Source organism: Cavia porcellus, unplaced genomic scaffold (assembly GCF_034190915.1).
Source record: "Cavia porcellus strain 051 isolate PalLab524CR breed Dunkin Hartley unplaced genomic scaffold, mCavPor4.1 scaffold_27, whole genome shotgun sequence".
NCBI lineage: Eukaryota > Metazoa > Chordata > Mammalia > Rodentia > Caviidae > Cavia > Cavia porcellus.
Window position 1 is genome coordinate 31,692,747 of NW_026947510.1, and position 19,314 is coordinate 31,712,060.

A 19,314-nucleotide genomic window follows, 5' to 3' on the forward strand; every position below is an offset into this window, starting at 1 on the left:
GAAGGAGAGTACCAGAGCATAACATTTTTCACTTTACTTTTAATCACATAATGCTGGTACAATCTCAGACAAAAGAGAAATTACTCAGTGCTCTCACATGCAATAATAAGCCAAAGCATTTTCACTAGAAAAAATTGAATATATTATGAGAAAATATGTATATACACATACACTTAGGCATGTGATTCTTTAACTGCTACAAAAAATCAAAGATGATTAAAATTTCTGACAACCAGACAGAGGGTCACTTTACCTGAAGAGGAGTAAATAAAAGAATTATCCATGGTTTTCTACAGAAACCATGTAAGCAAAAAGAGAATGGAGTCAAATTTAATTCGAGGTATTAAAAGAATAGACCTGACAAGCAGTAAAATACTGCTCAAAAATGAAAGAGAACAAATACTTTTATCAAGGAAATACATGTGGAGGAAGTTTGCTGCCTGGACAGCTGCCTTAAAAGACATCTTAAATGTGGGAAATGATATCTCTTGCAAACCAAATCTATATTAATAATAAAGACAGAGAATAAATTAGTAAAGGTAAAAATTTTATTTTGATTAAGTTAATCTAATAACAGAAGAGAAGTTACAAATAACACTCTCAATAGTGAAGAAGGAAGAGTAAGATTTAGTAAGCATCTCAGAGGATTCCCAGGTGAGGGGAGTCTGAGGACAGAAGAAAAGTGAATGGATACAGCTGATACCCAAGGTTTGCACACAGGGAAATACCACCGTGAATCCCATGGATCTGTATGATTGGAGCATGTCAATAAAAAAGTACTACTCAGTTACAAAGAAATATAAACTTACAGCTTTTATAGGTAAATGGTTTTAACTAGAGACCATACTCATAAGTGAAAGAAAAATTTCATGTGTAAAAATCATATTGTCTCCTTAGTGTAAGAAACTGAAAAAGTAAATAATATCCAAAATCTGCCACAGAAATTGCGAAAGGGAAAGAAACTGTTCAAAAGGAAAAAACAAATGGGATGGGTGAAAGGAGAAAAGAAGGAAGGGAAAAGTATGCATGTACTATATATGTATATATATAGTACATATACAAAACATAGCTTAGTTCTGCTATTCATTTTACTCATTAAAAAGATTTGTGCTTATATTATCTGATCAATTATTCATGCCTATATGTTGAAACCTGAGCAACTACTTTGACGCAACTACTTTGATGCAAAATATTAACCATAGTTTATTACCTATAATCTTGCTTTGAAATTTAGAATTGTCTTTAATAGTTTTTTTTTTCCTATTTAAAATAAAAAAGCAAGGTCCTTAGTTTGAATTTTGGTACCAAAAAATAACAACAAAAATACTAAAAAATACAAAACAAAGAAAAAAAAATTTTAATAAGCGAATATTCAATTATTAGTACATAGTAAACTAGAAAACAGTAATTATTGACATTGATGGTTACTGATTGATCATTGTTGGTAAAACACTGACTGTGATAATTATAATTAACTATTGATTAATAGCATCCATTTATTAGATAGTTCCTATCTTGTTACTAATCTAATGCTATTTGCTAATAAATAAGTATTAGTTATCTTTCCATCACTGGAACAAAATCCCAGAAATGGAAAGAAAAGAGAGATGCATATTTTTTCTCATAAATCTGTAACTCAAGTACAACTTCAATTGGCCTTGTGGTTTGGGTACCCAGTGAGGATGACACTCATGGCAGAAACCAGGAAGCAGAGAAAAGCTGAGAAACTGAGTCATCGCTCACCTAAGAACCTGCACTAGGCCTTGCCTTTCACAAGCCAACAATACTTCTTAGTACTGCTGCTCTTGGGAGCAAATTTTAACCTACAAACCAATCATAGCAACTTACTTAGATAGTTTTAGAATATTCTAATATATTTATAATGCAATGGAATTAAGATTATAGAAGAAATTGTTTGATCTATGGAAATAATAAAAAGTCCTTTTAAGACCAAAAATAGTTTCTCACACACGGGATGTTTGAGTTATCACATGTGGAGATTAAGGAGTCATGCGGATCCTAGGATTCCCTCTCAACCTTTGTGAAATTAACACAACTGAGGACAGAGTAATCTTATTCTTTAATATCTTTAAGGGCGAAAATAGTGGATATTTAACATTCCAGAGAAGAGCTACTCTGTGGTTGTTTCTTTTGACACTTAAATCCATTTCTCCTCAAGTAGTCAACCCTGCAGAGCTGAACTTTTCAAAAAGATCAGAAGAGTTAAAGGCCCTGCAGCTTCTCTAGAGCTTCAGATGCTGTGTGAGGGTGTGTGGATCTGAGCCAGGTGAGACCAATGTGTGACATAATCTTGCAGTTAACACTTTGAGAAAAGAGACACAAACCCACAACACAACAATGTTCAAGAGATCCAAATGGAGGAGGGGAGAAAATAAAACATAAAATTCTCATTTCTGAATCATAAATACACACACTCCATGCCCAGCTCTTTTAAAGTGAGGATTTGGAGTCTGAGCCTACTTTAGGTAAACAGCTGCGTGAGTATAGAAAAAAGCAGAATTGGGAAAACACGACCAGATCCAGGCCATAAGGAAACATTGGAGGTTAGGAGTTAGACCTTTAAGAAAATGAAACATTTTGTCAAACAAGCTAAAACATTCTTTCAGCCTCTTTTACATCCTCATAGTTAACATCCCGGGTTGATGATTATCCTTCATCTTTTCCACATTTTGTTGTTTTCTGCAGTGAAGACGGTTGGCATGCTGCCTGGTACCCTCCACTTCCCCCTTTAAGCAAGAAAGGAAATCCCAAGCTCAGTGCACAGCCACAGAACAAGTTCATAATCTAGGTCTTTTACAGTTGGACTTTATAAAAACAGAGGAAGTATTCTTCTTTCTATATTGGTTTACTCTAAAACCTTACTAATTAAATATTTCTGGGCCCAGATACTGAGAAGACAGAACAGGGAGAGGAAGACAGAGAAAGAAAAAATGAATCTTCCTAATCTTGTGCAGGTAAAGTTTGAAATTCTTCCTTTCATTCCACTGATCTGTTATTGATACAAGTGAAAAATATTGGTACAGGTGAGGGACAGGAGAGTAGAAGCTATTTAGCAGAGTGAAAAAAGAGATAGACAAGGAAGGGGGATAAAAGTAAAAAAAAAAGAGAGAGATTAGAGACTAATTCACAGAGGAAAACTTGCTGACCTGTGTGTAGCAATTTCTGTTTTCTGTGACATTTGGGGTCCCAACGTTAAGTCGCTTCACTTCTAAAGCACTCAGTTTTTGGATAAAGCAGGGAGGAACTACACCGTGACTGTCAATGACCTGTCTAATCTAAAAAAAGACGCTGAAAAATGAAACACTTTCAAGAGCAAGAATGATGACAGAAGTAGCTTGAGGTGGCAAGGCATAAAAAGAGAGAAAAAGTAAAAGGGAAAAGGCCTTAAAGAAAGTTTTCTGAAGTAGTTTGAAAATGATCTTTTTAACCAGAAATTTAAGACAAATCGCAAACCCTACTTCACCAATCATCATATTAGGAATAGATTAAACTAGTGTTTCTTGAAATAGGGTACCCTCCACTTAGTCCATCAGCGTCAGCACCACCCTCAGAACATTCTTGGTTCCATAGGAGGCCTACTGAATTGTTAACACAGGTAGTCATGTCCAAAAATCTTTCAATAAACTCTCCAAGTGATTTGGGAATTACTTAGTACACTGGATGTGGGTAAAAATAGGGGTAGGACACTGCTACCATCTTTTTTGTATCTTGCTTCAGGAAAACTGACTGTTGGTGCCTTTACTTTTTCTAGAGAGCAAAGCACTTCTCTAGCAGGGCTTCTTCTGGTCTGTGACTGGCATCTCCATCCTGCTTCTCACTCCGTTTCATCACTTTTGTGTTGGTGGATCATGAAACTCTAATTGAATCAAATCTTCTGTGATGCCTGAGATTTCTCTTAATCTTACAAAGGAAGTCTCTAATTTCACATTTTCCCTATCGATTCGAGGCTTTACTTCAAGCAAGAAACCCCAAATGATACAGCACTTTGACCAAATATCAGTGCTCCCTGACACATTTTTTTTCATGATGACTACTTTAGTGGTCTTGAGTTCTTTCTTTTCTACCGCTATCATCAGTAAAGTCTTCTATTGGAGACAGAAGTTTGAAATTTGAGTTTACTGTCAAGAGCACAGACCAAACAACTTTATGGAAGGAAAACAGAGAGGTTCTACTTATCATAAGAACTAGTACAAGTATTTTAGTTTGCAGTGGGCAGGTGAGTCTGAGTTAAAATAAATTTGTCTTTCAACATCAAGAAAATCATGAAATGTGGATTCCCTGTCATTTCTTTTAGGAAGTGAACTGCAGTGCTTCTGCATTTGGAAGAGTAGATAGTAAAAACAATCAAAATTATTGATAATTATGTTGTGAATACAAAACTAAAAAATTCATTTTTAGCCAAAATGTGCCCTTTATATTACAGTAACATATCAGAGAGTTTCAATTTGTCAGCAGAAAGGGTTGTGATGATATGAGTATTTCCCAGTAATTTCCTGCGAAAGTGATAGATTAAATATAATTGCTCCTAAATTTGAACAACAAAATTTATACATCAACATTTTCTGTATTTTTACTATAGAATAAGTAAATCTATAAGTTTTTCAAATATAAAATGTAATATTCCACGTGTAGTATCCAAGGAATTGAATAAGGTAAGGGTAAAGTTATAAAATTTTGAAAATGCACTTAGTATTGCAACAGGAAATCTCATAGGCATGAGGATTTATTAGAATAAATTTGAGTTGAAGTGTAATTTTCCTTTTCAATCACATTTTCAATGGAGAAAAAAATGGATAGTGATTTTGGAAGTAACTCAGAAATATACTCCCAATTCTCTTATATATTTCTTCCATGAATTATCAAAAAGCTACATGACAGGGTGTGTGATTTTGTTCTCTGTATTATTAAATGAAGAGAAAACAATCATTTATTTCAAATAAATTTCACAGTCTGTGCTCTATATTCCAAAATAATTAACTATCTTTACATCACTATAATGTTAAGTAATAGTAGAGAGGTGTTTAAGAATCACCCAAGAAAATGGGTAACGTAATTTCTGACCTTGGCAGACTAAAAACAAATGATAGAGTCATATTTCAAATACACATATGAGATAGGTTGCATGCAATATTGAGTTTATTGGCACTGGTATCTTAAAAATATGAGTTGCATTCAAAATCCAAGAAAATTGCCATTTATGTTTATAGACTATGGGATTATTCATAGCCTTAGATAGTAACATGTGATATATGAACAAGGGATTTCAATGCTTTTAATTACAATTAAATTACTAATGTGTGATTCTATAAACTGGGAAGCAATGTTAAATTGTATTAGGTCATTTCAGCTGAAACACTCGCTGAAGCTTCTCTCCTAGGATTAAGAACTGCTGTCCACTGAACTGACAACATTTCCAATCTAGCTGATACTTCTTTTCTACTAACACTATGACCTTGGCATCAAGTTTAAAAATCTGCTCAGACAAATGGGGCTCATGTTGTGGTTATCAAGACAGATAAGGACAGGTAATTTAAGTAGAGATTCTGCTGCTAGTGTGACATATTTCACAGATTCTATTTTCAATGAATACATTGACATGAATGCTATTCCTACTACCTCTGTAAGTCAATATCTACTTTAAATGATCTTTGTTACTAGAATAATTTAACAAAAAGTTGATTTCCACATGGAGTTCTATTAGATGGACAGAAGAAAATATAAGATTGGGAGTGGATTGAGCATATTATATCAAATAGAGCAAGCAATTATTGTGCATTATCTCTAAATTGTGACTGATAATGCTTTGTAGAAGATATATACCAGAGATTTGAATACCAATAGCACTACATGTACATGAGATAATTACTGGAAGACTATTTGAAGTTATTTCTTTTCAGTTTTTTATGCTGTGTATACTTACCACAAAAATATTTAACACACAATCTCTGATGATCTTATACATTTAAGGTTTATTTATGTTATCTCTAGTTTCAATCCTACCTTATTACTTTTCACAAAAATTGCTTTCAGAATCTCTTCAGAACTGAAATAGCTGTTTTCCTCGCTTTTGATTGCGTCTCTTCCACATGAATCCTTTTAATATACAAATCCTAGATAGGAAGAATATTATAATGCATTGACAGACCAGGTGGTTGAGGGCCAGTGACAGTGGGTGGATGGCACACATTTCTGAAGTAAGAATCTTCTTGGCAAATTTTAAAACTACTTGCAGTCATAATGTTTAAGTACTCTTGAGTTTAGGGCTCCAAACTTCATTTTGTCACACAAAGTACATTCTGATCCATCTTTTGTGCCACTAGGAAGAAGATGGTCTAGAGGGAAAAATAGAGGTACAGTTCCCTGAAGCTTCCTCTCCCTGAGACTGTCTCAAGAATACAAAGGAAATAACAGATGAAAACAAGAACAAGATAAGAATGGAAGAATCTGTGAGTGAAAATGCAGAAGAGAAAAAAAGTAAAATTGTGCGTTATCTGCAAAAGGTTGTAAATGAGGCAAGTAAAAAACATAACATGAGATAGCAGATTCTTAGATTGTGAAAATGGTAACCACTCATCTTAAGATCTTTTTAAAAAGCCCTCTACAGCACTATAATATATTAAATTTTCAAAGTTCTTTTTCATGTCATTTTGCAAAAATTTCCACTTTGTAAAATACATCAATGTTACTAGGTTTCGCTGAGCATTGGAAGACCCTAAAAGGCAGAATCAGTAAAGGACTTCACCAACAGTTCTAAGAGTGCAGCTCATACGCTGATCTCTAGAAGAATCACTTCACTACAGCACTGTTATGTCAAAGAATACAGAAAAGTTAAAGAATACTCTGTGGAATAAGGAACCTTGATTGATGTGAGAAAGTAGTGCAAAGGAACAAATCCATCATTGTACACATCTTCCCCATACCTTCTCACTCTGGATCTAAAACCACGAATGAGCACGGCGGACTAGAAAGCGTGATGGAACCACTGGGCCTCAGAACCCACAAACTGAGACTTGCACAAGTATCAGTTCCCCCTTGAGCATATGAGGCTTTATGGAAATACCTAGACATAAATGCTAAGGGGTTCTTAAATATTTTAAAGAAAAATCACTAATACTTTTCATAAAATTTGCACATGCACATGTTCATTATCAAGTTTCTACAAAGGACACTTCTATAAAGATAAAAATGACAAAAATTACAAACTCTAGTTATCAAAATAATTACCATAAACATTACTTGAGTATAATTCCAGAGAAGTGTTATGATTTTGATGGACTGTGACAATTTGAAAGCTAAGAAAATGGAAAAAGCAGGAAGGTCTTTCTCCACTTTTTCTTGCATTTCTTCTTTAAAGTAGTCTGTGGAAAGACTCACTATGGAATTTTCCCTTCTCTGCACACCTACAGGTGCTAGGGCCCTGATGCATCACTGGATGGAAGTCAGAAGAATGTGTTAAACTGGACCTGCTAAGTTCCCCTCTTCCCAGTTTATTAATGATAGCCTGTGCTCTTTGTGTGATCACATTTTTCCCAGAACGTTTACCTCTTTATCAGATGGTGCAAAAAATACATACATTACTGTTTCTTTGAAACTTCATTTTCTAAGATTCCTATGTTATGTAAAACTTTCATTTAAAAAATGGGTCTTCTTTGCTCTTGTCAATCTGTCCTCTGAGTAAATGGCCTCTGCTATGGATTTGACATTTGGTGAACAAAAATATATTCCATTTTCTCCTCCAAAGCTTCAAGAATGAGATAGAAAGATGGAAAAAAAAGAAGCAACAAACACACATACACACATAGGCACACAGACTTTCTCATATACATTTAAAAAGAATCATCTTTGCTTAATATATAAGAGGCTCTGGGTTTGTTCCCAAGATCTGCAAAAATACATACATAGGAATGAAAAATTGAAGTGAAATTAAAGTCTGCTAGAACTTCAATGTTCTATGCTTTAATGATTATCCACTGACACTATTTCCTAAAAGATTTCTTTAGTAGAGGACAAGTATAAAGTTCATGGTCTTCCATTCCCCTCCTTTCCAGTCCCTTTTCCTATGTTTCCTTTAATTTAACTTATTGTTTATTTATTTTGAGGCAGGATCTCACTGATTTGCCCAAACTGGTTTCAAATTTTAAATCCTCCTTTCCCACTCCCCCAGAGTTCTAGAATTGCAGGTATATATCTGCCTTAACAAAGCTTTACTGAAACCATTCTTTAGCTGGGCAAAGTAGAGCCAGGCAGGTTTTCTTTGTGCAAATATGGAGAAAGAGAAGGGCCTTGATGCCTTCTGCAGCAAGGACAGTGTAGACACAGATGGAGCTGATTTCCTTAACCAATGGATTTCAGGAGCAGGACCTCTAACTAAACATAGTGCCATAAAGATACCTGAAATTCTGCTAGGAAAATAAAGGTTACAGTTAACAAGCTCAGTATATTTTATGTAATCCATATATAATATAATTTCACTATAAAATAGATACAAATTTACCAGTACGTACTTTAGCTGAGCATTCTCAGTCCTTATAACACCAGCTGGGGTCTGAGGAGGTCCTCCCAAAGAGGAGATGGGGACCTCAACCTACTCACTCTGTGCTGGTTTTTGATGGTTCCTACAGTGAGAAGCATAAACAACATCATTATGCACATTTAGAAAATAAAGGTAAATAGAGAAGGGCCTTGAATTTGAACAGCAGAGGGGGCATAGCTCTGATGAAGAAGGTCAGGCTGGCCTGTTAACAAAGGAAGGTGACCTGTTTTCATAGAGGGGCTAAGTAGGACTAGTCTGTTGTTGGTCATTATCTTAGTTCTAGTTGTGCAAGATGGTTGTGCAGAAGTTCTTATTGCTTGAGAGGATAGTATGCTCTCCATGAGATGTTTATTTCTGCCAGGAACAGTCTCAGTATTCCAAAGGCTCTGATGGAATCCAAAGTGACCTAAGATTTAGAGTAGTGACTGGAGATTTCTGGGTTTCCACTGATAATTGAGTGACCTTGTCAATCTTATCTTGAATTCCTCAGCTTCAAAATCAAGAGAAGAGAGGGGCTGGGGATTTAGCTCAGCGGCGTAAGCACCTGCCTTGCAAGCAGGCGGTCCCGAGTTCGATCCCTAGTACAAAAAAAAAAAAAAAAAAAAAAAAAAAAAAAATCAAGAGAAGAGAACAAGATAGGTTACCTATAATCAGTGAGGGTTTTTTTGTTTGATTTGAGCCAATCTTACATACTTCAGACTGGCTTTGAATTCATTAAAATCCAATTACCTCAGTCTCCCAAGTGCTGAGGATGAGGAAGGAGAAGTCAAAATTTAAGATTCAATCTTTTTACATGCAACTCCCCTAGAGAAACTCCATCATTACACATCAAATAAATGCAAATAATTTCCAAAGAAAAATTATATGAAGCACGTAGAGATAAGTATGCCACAGCCAACTATGTGTTAATCAGTTTACAGTGATATAATCATTATCTCACAGCATTCTACTACTGTATTCTTCCTGGAAAAAATGGTTTACTATTTGAAAAGTTCCTGTTCTTTGAGACTTCATGAAATATAAGAAGCAAGCACAATAAGAACTAATTTAATTTAATTCTGGACTAAATTATCATTACTTACCTAACTATAACATTTGCATTCAGTAAGTTTTCCATTCTTCATACTTTTTGCAGTCCCTAGTAACCATTATTCTGCACTGATTTTGTGATATCAAATAATTTGTTACTCCACGCATTTTTGATGTGATTGTCCTTTCATGTCTGAACTTCACTTAACATAAAGGTTTCCAGGGCCAGATAGATAGCTCAGCAGCATAAATGCTTGATTGGCAAATGCAGGACTCTGAATTTGATCCCCAGTAAAAATATAATAATAATAATAATAATAATAATAATAATAATAATAGTAACAAAAATAATAATGCTTCCCAATGTCATTCACAAGATTTTATTTTGATGTCTGTAAAATTTATTTTGTGTACCTATACACACCATTTTTCTATGCTTTCATCCACTAATGAACATTTAAATTCGTATCCTAGCTATTTTGAATAGTGCTAAAATAAATGTGGGAGCTCAGGGATTTATTTGACATTTTGATATTATATTCTTCAGATATGTATCCAGTGGAGGTACTGTTGAATCATATCGTAGTTGTATTTTTAGTTTATTAAGGAACTTCCGTACTATTGTACATATACAGTCTATAGTGTTTCTATAAATGTACATTTCTGTTAACAACATATGAATACTTCATCTGCAACTTTTTCACCATTTGGGATTGTTTGCTGTTCTGACCCATTTTACCAAAATATTGTTTGTAATTTGCATTCCCATAACTGATAGTAATGATCATGTTTTCATGTACCTATTGATCATTTATAATCTTCCTTCTGAAAATATCTATTCAGATTATTAGCCCACTTAATATTGGTTATTTGAATTTTAAAAAGAAGTTTATTGGTTTATTATTCAGTTGCTTTAGTATCCAATATATCAACCCCCAATCAGATACACTGTTTAGAATTTCTTTCTGTTTTGGCAGTTTCTTTTTAGCTCTGTTGCTTATTGTTATATTTGATGTGCAGAAACTTTGATGTAACTCTGTATACTAATGTTTTCTTTTGTTTCCCGCTCCTGGAATGATGTACAAAAAAATCTTTGCTCCAGTCAATGTACTGAACTATTTTATCAGTTTTCTTCTAGCAGTTTCGTAGTTTCATCTCTGATGCTCAAATCCTTTATCACTATTTGTAGTTAACAAGAGAAAGTCTCGTTCCATTATTGAACATGTATGGATAACTGATTTTTCCACTACCATTTATTAAAGAGATTATGATTAATCCACAGAATCTCTGTTGATCTTTTGGAAATTTTCAGTAAGATGTAAATTTGGGATTATATCGGGAATCTTCAATCTTTTCCCTTGGTCTGCATGTCTACTTTGATGTCAGTGCCATCCTACTTTAGTTACTACTGATTTTTACTGCATTTTACAGTCAGGTAACATCCAGCTTTATACCTTTTGCTGAAGATTGTTTTTGATATTTGAAGTCTTTAGGGCTTCCATATGCATTTTAGGATTGTGCATTCTACTTATCTGAAGTAGAAGAACATTGGAAATTTTATGGGAAAATTATTTATTCTGCAGAAAAATTTGCATATTATTCACATTTAAGTAATATTTATTTTAATCTAATAACATAAGAAATATTTCCACTAAGTTGTGGTCCCTTATTTGTACAATTATGTTTTAAAATTTTCAGTGTGGAAAACTTTTATCATCTGACAAAACCTATGCCTGGATATGTTTCTAACTTTTCTGATAGGATTTCTAAAAATACATTTCTCTTCTTGAAAACTTGCTGACAACATAATGAAACTGTAGATTAATGTTTACTGGATATCTTGCCATTTTGCTAACAATATTTATTAGTTCTACCAAGATTTCACATTGTCTTTAGGGTTTTTATGTGCAAGGTCATTTCACCTGCAAAAAAGTACTCTGACTTCTTGATTTCCAATTTAGACACATTTTATTTCTTTCGACTCCCTAACTCCTCTCACTAGAATTTCCTATACAATTTTAAATATAAGTGATAGAAATATAGTGTTATTGTCTTATACCAGATCATAAAGGAAAATATAAAATTATTAAACTTAAACTCATCAACAAGTTATTATAGTCATGAATGCATATTCACTCAATATTGGAAAATTTAAACATGAAGCAAACTTTAGTACATGTAAAAGGAGAAATACATAACAGTGCAAGATTTGTACACTCCACATCCATTACTGGGCCTATTATCATACAAATAATAAGTAATGAAATTTGTCATTGAAATTTATCTCTAGATGAAACAAACCTAACATACACTCACAGAACCTTCCATCCTATAGCTACAGAATACACATTTTTTTTCCTCAGCCTATGCAGCATTATCTACAGAAAGGTAAATATATGGGCAAAAATCAATTCTTACCATTTTTTTTAAAAAATGAAATCGTACCACTTCTTTTTTCTAAATAAAATATAACAAACCAATACATCAGTAACAGTATGAACTGTAATAAATGTATGAAAATACAGGTAAAGTACATGCCCTTACACAACTGGCAGAAATGAAGAAATTAAAAGACAAATTTAAAACTTTCTTTAGACATATTAAAGAGGAAATAAAACATGCTGGAACTTGTATGATGCAGAAGAAAACAATTCTAAGAGGAAATGTTATACAGCCAAACACCTATATTGCAAAGTAGGAAGATCTCAAGTAGGGAAGTTAATGAAGCATCCCAAGAAAACAGAAACCCAAGAACAAGCTAAGCCAAACCTAGTAGAACAGCAATGGTAACCGTGAAATTAGAAATAAATATAGACTAAAACATGCAAAAGATTAGTGATGTGAACAGTTTGTTTTTGAAGAGTAATAAAGTTGAAAACTTTTAGAAAGATAAAGGGAAAAATAGAAGACTCAAAAAACATGAAAGTGGATACAACTAATACCATGGCAACACAAATGATCGTAAGAATTTACTGTGAGCAACTTGGATAAATTGGAAGCACATAGAATCAACAAAAATCAAATCAGGAATAAACAAAAATTATGAACAGGCTTATAATGATTAATAAGTTTGAATCAATAGTAAAAAGTGTCCCACCAAAGAAAAATTCAAGACCTAATGGCTCATTTGCAGAATAGAGAGAATATCTGAATAACAGCTAATGTACTTCTTTACAGTAATTTAAAACATTAGAAAAGTGCCTTTTTCAAACTATTTGTATAAAGCCAACACTATCTTGAAAATAAAATTAAAAATATACCAAGGGCAACACAAAGGAAGATACAGTCCAGTATCCATGGTGATTTCATGAGGAACACTGATGAAAATTGTAATGACACAGTAATATATCAGCAAGTTGTTTGAAAATGTAATATGAATACATCTAATACAACTAACTATATGTTTGTGGCAACTATAAAATACATCAAAATCAACATATTGAAACTTGAAATAGTTTATTAAAAAATGAATCTTTAAGAATAGTACGTTGGTTACCTAGACTTATCTAATCATGCTAACGCACCTCTGTTCTCTTAAGCACCTGTGAAATCAGGCTGCACATTGAGCAGTGGAATGCCTTTCATCATGAGTGATTCTGGGACCCAATAGGGCAGGCTCCAGCAGTTCTCTCCGTGTCCGCTTGGGGGCAGATGTAGGCCAGACCACAGGAAAACCACAGCCTGCTGTTTTATCCTAGAGGCAGAGTTTACCTGGGTCAGAACTCTATCTCTATATTTCACTCTTGCCAGATTCCTCTTCGTAATGAATAGCTTGCAAGAAACATAAATGCTTTCCTGAGACCTACCTTACTGAAATCTGTTATGAAATTCTACATTCTAAAATGGATCTGTCTGACTACTGATGAATGGCAATAGAACTAACATGAATCTGGGATCAGATGGCTAAGAACTATTCACCTGTTCTCACCACTCCTTCCTTTGGTTGATCTTGACCAGGCTCTAGACATAGCAGAGACACAAGATGGAAAACTACTTATAAATGGAATAAAACGTACAATAAAACTTACTGTCAATCATGACCGCATTGCAGTGTTATGTGAAAGAAAAGGATTTTCTGTGATTACAGACACTGAAATTTGTTGGCATGCACTACAGCTTATAAATCCACTCTCACCTTGACTAATACAATCTGTTAGAGCTTAAAAGAACTACAGTCATTTGGACACTGTACCATGCTTCAATTACAGAAGCACAGTGTCATAACAAAGATTGGAACAGAGACAGTAATAAACAGCCCCCGAATGACCTTGCTGGGGATGTTGCCTCAGGGAAAGGCACTTGTACAAGATGCCAGCGAGCAGCAGAAAGAGAAACCAAACTTGACCAGGAGCTATGACACTTCTACAATTGTACTGCTGTATTGTTAAAGCTACCCCAAGAGTTTGGAGCAAGAGGAGGAAAGAGTTGAGAATGAGGTTAACTGGAACCTCAAATTCAAATCACAGTAATAAATATATTTTGATTAGAGTACTCAGAAATTTTATGAGTTCTGAATGAGGCACTTCTGCATTTTTATCCATTTTGAAAGATTTCACAAGTTTTCTGAAAGTGGAATGTATGACAAATAAAGACAGGGTTTATTAATGAGTGTAAGGCATGAGAAAGACAAGATAAAGGGTTTGATTATTAGAAATAAGAGCTTTCCACATCTGTGTAAACTGTCTCTTACATACACACATTGTGGCAAGTGTCTCTTATTACATGATCCTTGCAAATTTTAATGAGATAAATCTTAATTGGTTTTTTATCTCTCAGAGTGTCATTGTTACTATTGCCTCACTGATTTTAATATCTGAGGAGTTGTGAGTAATTGTTAAGTACAATTATGCTGTAGCAATATCAAAGCAATTGCTGAGAAGTACAGGCAGAAAGAGAACTGAATTCATTATAGATAGGCAAATCCAGAGTGGAGCTTCACATGGTGGTGCACAGTCAGGTCCTCAGCTATGCAGAGGGCTGAGTCACAGAGGTTCCTTGAGCCCAGGAGTCCAAAGCTAGAATGGATCACATTCAAAATAATTCAAAATGAAAACTAAGCTGAAATCAAGAAATAAAATACTGTGTGTTAATTATGCAAACATATTCTAAGGTGATACTTTTTGTAACATCTTGATAGAATGAATATCTAAAATGTTTATCTATTTTATTTGCAATCTTTCCATTGGGACAGGGAATACAATGAAAGCAACAGAATGATTTTCCTTCCATGGCACTTTTTCTAAATCCATCAGGGCAATTGGGGTGCAAACAGCTGAGGGAATATGCACAAGAAGTAGGAGAAGTGAAAATCTACTACAGTAACATGATTCAGTAGCTCCATACAGGTAGGAGAGATTAGCCAAACTTTTCTGCACCACAACAGCTTAGCCAAGAGCTATTAAAATTGTACTGAAAGGTTTTGGGAGGAATAAAAGTTAAAAAGGGATTTAATTTAGTATATGTGTATATAATCATTAAATTTAAATGATAAACATGACATCCAATCTTAATGACTTTTGTCCCCAAATACTCATCTCATTTCTCTCATCTAAGTCAGACATTCTCACTTCCACCAAAGACATAAACTCTCTGTGAGCTTTCTAACCCAGATTATGGCAAGAGTTGCTGTGTCTTACCATATAGACAACAATTTTATCATAGCTGCAGAAAATGTGTTGGATTACTCAAAGTGAAACTCTAGTTTGCATGATGATTCTCAGGCTAGGTAGTTCAAATAGTTGGCCTTACACTAAACCAAATTAGGTGGTATCTGTATCATGCGATTTCCAAAACTTAGCTAGAATTATTTTTCTCTCAATACATTCTTCTGAGGATGCTCACTATGTTGCCTACTTTTTGTGATTGATACATTATGTCAATCTGAGAAGTTTAAATGTTAACTAAGAGACTCAGCAGGGAGCCAGGATCCTTACTTTGTATATGCCTCAACCTGTGCAAGAGGAGGGCAGAAAGGTAGCCTGAGTGCTACACCAGCCCTGGGGGTGGCAGGGGTGGTATCTTGCTTACAACCTAAGAGTAGATTAAGAGGCTTGCTCTCCCTTTTTCTCTGATTGTTTTTGCTGGCTACTGCCTTGAAGTATTTCCTCAGTATGAAGCCACTGGGCTTTGGAGCCAACTAAGTATGCACTGAAACCTCCACAACAGTGACCTAAACAAATATTTCCTTTCTTCATTTTGGGTGTCTGGTATTTTTCCCCAGAAATGAGAGAAAAGTAACCGAGACAGAATTTGGTACCAGACCAGTGGGATCATTGCTGTGAACATATCTGCTCATATGGTTCCATATCCTTGGCAATGGCTTATGCACAAGTTTAGAAAGGTTCAAAGGTATAACCTGAAAGAGTAGCCCTGGGGCAGCTTTGACTGTTCTGTATGGGAGATTCTGGTCTGAGCTCAGAATACCACAAAATCAGTTAAGACCAGGCTTGGAAACTTTCTTATAGAAAGCATTGCACTTCTTGCTATAGTCTACATGTTGTGTGTTATGGCTTGGCAGAAAGTTTGCATTTTGCTTGTGTCCAGAGACTTTTCCTGAGACTATGAGGAAGGACAGCAGACTAATCTCACAGAAGAAATTTCAAGGCAGTGAAACATTGAGACTGTGGCATGGCTACTCTTGGGGGCTGTTAGCCAGACATATGTTGCAAGATGTAGTGCAAAGAGTCCATCAGGATGGTCTAAATAAAACATTCTGATTTTGGCCAGAAAGGAAGCTGCAATGAAGTTTGTACTGTGAAGAGGGAGCTGAGAAAATCTCAGTTGTTCAGAAGAAATATATAAATAGAAAAGATGGCTGAAAGATTTCACAAAAAACAACAAATTTGAAACGTCTGTTGCTTCAAATCCGCAAAACTGAAAGTCTTTGCCTTGAGGCAAAAGCTACAGAGAAAAATGTTGCAGAATGGTGACAGCCATTCCATGTTCCAGAAAGGTGGTGGCTGGACCATATTCCAGAAAGGCAGTGGCATGAAAAATTTATTCCTTTGAATTTGATGCAGAGTGTTTAGTGATCTAGGTAGTCGACCCCTATTATGGACTAAAAACTGGTGGTCAAATTAACGTGAGCATAATTAAAGCACCATGCTGCTGAGCATAGGTATTTCACCTGAGGAAAGCTGCCAGGATAAATAGAGATGTGGAGAAGGAGAGGCTAGGCATTATTGCATTAAGATGTGTGAGGCACTGTGCTATTTGAGCCTGTTGCTGTTTGAGCCATCCCTTCTCCTGGAGAAGCTCTGGTCCTTACAATAAGCATTGAGTCCTGGCTCCAGAGGGGAAGATGTGTGCCACTTAATCTGCAGTATGAACTCATCACGCTGGCTTCCTGGCATGTACTCCACTGTGCATGTTGTCTTAGGAGCTCAGGCCTCTGTGTCACTGAGGATGGCTGTGGTGCTTTTTAGGACAAACCTCATCTTTGTTGTGAGTGTGCCTTCTCGGCTTCAGCTTAGAACACTGAACCTACCAGCACAGCTCATTCACCTTGCTGGCATAGACTTCCAAGCTTCCACCACTGACCTTTGGTACTATCCAGCATGGATCCATGAAAGACACTGGCATGAGTCCTTTGTGGACTGCAAACCTCCAGCTGGACTCATAGGATGCATTGTCACTGAGCTCTGGGTTTTCATCTGGACTCATGTGGGACATTGCTTTGGGATTCAGGCCCTTGGCTAAATATTCTGTCTTTAGTGTTGTAGATAAGATTTCCTGCATTTCTTGTGTTAACTCTGGGGACCATCAGAAAAATAACATTATAAACTCCATATCCTTCTTTTAATTTTTCTTTGCACAACCCCTAACTAAAACAATCCCCGTATTCAAGGGAGAGGAAATGCTGCTCAAGCAGGCAGCAGACCTCAGCATCATCCACACGGTGCTGATTTTCAGTGCATACCATAAACCGGAGCAGTGACTTTGAAAAGTATTTCACCCCTGTTTCAAAAGACCTGGGAGGCCAGGTAATGTGGCCCTGAGATCTGGGATCTCAAATTATTGAAAAGATTCTGCACTTCAATAGAAATCGTCAACAGAGTGAAAAGAAAATCCACAGAATGGGAAAGAATTTTAGCCAGCAACCCCTCAGACAAAGGACTTATATCCAGAACATATAATGAACTGGAAAACATCAAGCCTCCCATATTCAAAGACTATCTCCAAAAACGGGCACCTGAGATGTACACACAGTTCTCAGAGGAACATAAACATGGCAAGTAAATACTTGATATGTTCACCATCACTGGTCATTTGAGAAATGCAAATTTAAACAGCACTGAGAGTTCATCTCACTCAGCAATGAATGGCTGCCATCAAGAAATCAACTGATAACAAATGTTGGCGATGCTGCGGGGTGAAAAGAAACACTGCTCCACTGTTGGTGGGATCAGTTAGGAGAATTCTCAGAGGGCTAAGATTGGGAGTTCCATTCAACCCAGCTATTGGTCTCCTGGGTATTTTCACAGAAAAACTGAATAGTTCATGTCATAGCGATATATGTGCACCCATGTTCATAGTAGCACAATTTGTAATAAATAATTCTTGGAAACAACCAAGATTTCCATTAACCACAGAGTGGTTGAAAATGATGTGATATTTTATATAATGGAATATTACTCTAATGTAAAAAAGGATGATTTGAGTCCTACATAGGCAGATTGAGACAACTTGAGGCTATTCCCACTAGTGAAATATTAAGATTCAGATTTACAAATATCACGTTGTGTCTCTAGTGTAAAAAGTAGAAATACAGGAGGTAAAATCTAAAATGTGTAATTGCTGTTGTAAAAAAAAAAAAAAAAAAGAGGAAAAGAAAATTTTCCAAAGGATATAGCTGCATGTATGTATAAGTGTATATAATTGATAACCATATTGTTAATTTTTTGTATAGTTGAACAGAACTGTTTGCCGTCTCACTGTTTGAATGTCCACTTTTATGCTTCACTTTTGTAACGAACAACAATTTGTAAGAAGACAATATGTAATTATCAACTAGTGATTTCTTACTGTTTATTTTTTCTTAAATTACGTATTATGTCCACTCTTTCTCATTTTTTATTCTTTAAATAAAAATGGTAATATTTCTTTCTTTCTAAAAAAAATTATCCTTACTCAGTTTCACGACCCCTTTTCCTTAAGCACTCTATTTCCAGAACAGAGTATGAAATACTATTTTAATAGCACTTCCACATCTCCCTAATCTTACTATCAGAATTGATTAGCAGTCGTGTTTCCCCTTCTTGTAACAAGTTCACTTTACCAAATGGTCTCCTAAATTAATATTTTACCTACATGACTTAATAATGACTTTAAATAATTTAAAAATACTAATCATTCAACTTGAATACTTTATAGACTCTCATATTTAAAAATTCCAATATGATAATCTTTAGAGAAGTTCCATAAATGCTTTTCAACTAAATGGGTGAAGAAATGGATGGTTTACATATTTAGAAAGCAAATGGAAGAAGAGACATCATAAAGACTAAATAAAGATGAATATATACTTTAGTCACAAGGCAAAAATATAAAGGAAAACTCAATATTAAAACATTTTAATAGCTGAAATAAGACAATATTATCTTTATCTGGATTTGTGAAAGATTCATTATGAGTGTGTGATGGTCAATTTAATTTGTCTTTATATTTACTTAAAGGTTTCTAAAACATTAGGGATCATATTTTCAACCTCTTGAGAATTTTTTTTAAATTTG